Source organism: Hipposideros armiger, unplaced genomic scaffold (assembly GCF_001890085.2).
Source record: "Hipposideros armiger isolate ML-2016 unplaced genomic scaffold, ASM189008v1 scaffold_729, whole genome shotgun sequence".
Classification (NCBI taxonomy): domain Eukaryota; kingdom Metazoa; phylum Chordata; class Mammalia; order Chiroptera; family Hipposideridae; genus Hipposideros; species Hipposideros armiger.
The window spans coordinates 709582-712115 of NW_017732079.1; positions in this window are offsets into that span (position 1 = coordinate 709582).

A 2534-nucleotide genomic window follows, 5' to 3' on the forward strand; every position below is an offset into this window, starting at 1 on the left:
CACTCACACTCACACGCCCTACATCGAGTAAGTCAATGAAGGGAAGAAGGTTTGCAAAGACAAATAGAATCTGAATCTTGCTCATCGCCTCCCCTACTTTCAGGGCTGAGAAGACCTTCGCATAAAGAGGGAGGAGGCGTTATTTCTGTCCGCCGAGGCCCACTGCCTTGGAGAAGGCTGCCCTGGGAAGGCTGTCAACCCTCCTTTTCCAGGGATCTGGGGCGTGGGCCGGCCAAGAGGTTGAAGAAAATCAACAAATGACACAGTCTCCCTGCTAAATAGCCAGGCATGTCCACAGCAGTGGAGAAGAACAGCAGCATGGGTTTAAGCAATAAAATAGAACCCGGAACAAATAGCAAATCCTTTGTTGGCTTTGAGGGTGTGATTTTTTAAAGGTTTTTTTTTGTGGGGGTAGGGAGAGAGAAAGCAGCATTTACAATGGAACCTGGTAACTGCAGCTGTCAAAGGGTGGGACTGGGTGTGGAGAGGCGGCTCATTTTTATTGCATTTGTGGCAAGTTGGAAGTGAACCCTTTGAGCTCACCCTGTGGAGCAGGATCTAGGCTTAGAGGAGAGGGAGAAGTCCAGACGTGAGCTGGGGGTGTCCCACCCTGAGATTGGTCCCGGAAGTCCAATTCCCCTGCAAGTGGGACAGTGGGAATGGCCCCTGTTCCCTTGCTGTGCATCACCAACATTAATCCTGTGACCTAGTCACCCGGACACCTACACGGGGACAGAATTTCTGTTTTGCAAGATGAGGAGAGTTTTGGAGACTGGTTGGACCACACTGTGAATGTACCTAACACTACTGAACTGTACACTTAAAAATGGTTAAGATCAGGTCAATTTTATGTTATGTATTTTTTTTTACCATAATAAAAATATTAAAAGTATCACCAAGAAATCAGCATCTATTATGTGATCCCCGAGGAAAGAGAGAGAAAGAGTGAAGATTGGGGATATAAAGTGGAGTCATTTTAACCAAGCTGCTAAAATTATTAATATTATGAGGGTTGAAGCATGAGGAAAGACTCCATTTTTGTTCTTTCTAGCCAGGCACCAAAGTGGCAGCTTGAAACGCTCAGCACAGGCTGAATTTCAGGCCCCAAGGGTTCCTCTGTCAGGGCCTTGTGGTGCAGACCACAAATTAAGTGACTGTTCTCAGCAGTCCTGCCTAGGGTACCTCCAGGGGACACAGCTTTAACACACTATACAGGCAGGTCTCAGAGATATTGCGGGTTCAGTTCCAGACCGCTGCAATAAAGTGAATATCGTAATAAAGCAAGTTGCACAAACTTGCGTTTCCCAGTGAATGTAAAAGTTATGTTTACACTGTAGTAGATGCTAGTCTATTAAGTGTGCAATAACATGTCTAAAATATTAATATACATACCTTAATTAAAAAATAGTTTATTGCTAAAATGTGGTAACCATCATCGGAACCTTCAGCAAGTTGTAATCTTTTTGCTGGTGGAGGGTCTTCCCTTCAATTTGTAAAAAGTGCAATAAAACGAGGTATGCCTGTAGGAGACCATCTCATACATACCATCTAGCACTAGCGTACGATAGTTCAGATCACAGCCTCACTCCTGGGCTAGGCAGTTGGGCTGCGTATTTTTATGAGATATCTTATTACAGCTATGAAGTCCATTAAAACCAAGTATGTAAGTAAAGTGAAATGACTTCCTCCTGAATTGCTGTGGATAAGGAAGTCCCGCAGGGCAGAGGATGGATCTCAGCCATCATGGCAGCCAAGGCAACGAAGAGAGTTCCTGGCACACAGAAGGCACTCTTTGAGTACATACTTGTTGAATGAAAGAATAAATAATGGCAGAATAGGTGTAATAGAAAAAAAATAATTGGTCTTCTGGACTTGATCTTGCTTGAGCCTGCCACGTTGGTTAGAAACTTCTGCTTAGTCCTGCACGTAGATACGTTATTCATTAAAGGGTTCTGACCTGTAGCCTAGGAATTCCCAAAACAACCTTCCTGCTCAAAAACTACCTCCCCAAAGAGACAAGGTACGTACAAAAATAATGACTGTTTATCAAAAGATTTATAGGCACCTGTGATTGAGACTATGGCAACTGGAGTTTCTTGACCAAAAGCAAAGAAGTTTCATCACCCCCCTCGGACCCTTGCTGATGTCTAGTCACGTGGTCATCAATCACCTCCTGACCTCAAACCCCTCCCATTCTCCCCTTCCCCTGACATACAAAAAGCCTGAATTCTGTACTTTCTCAAGATGGTTCTTTAGGATGCTAGTCTGCCATCTTCTCTGCTTTCCGAATAAAGTCGCTTTCCTTGCTCCAACTCCTTGTCACCTGACTTATCAGCTGTTGTGCGATGAGCAGTTCAAGCTTTCATTCAATTACGGTTGTACTTACCACACTCAAACAACCAGTGTTCATAAACTAAAATGCATTCTTCCATAGGTCTCTTTGTACTCACACCACTATTTAGAAATACAGTTCCATACAAGATGGAACATAAGAAATGTTTTTGTATGATGTAATCGCACCCTAAAACTGAGAT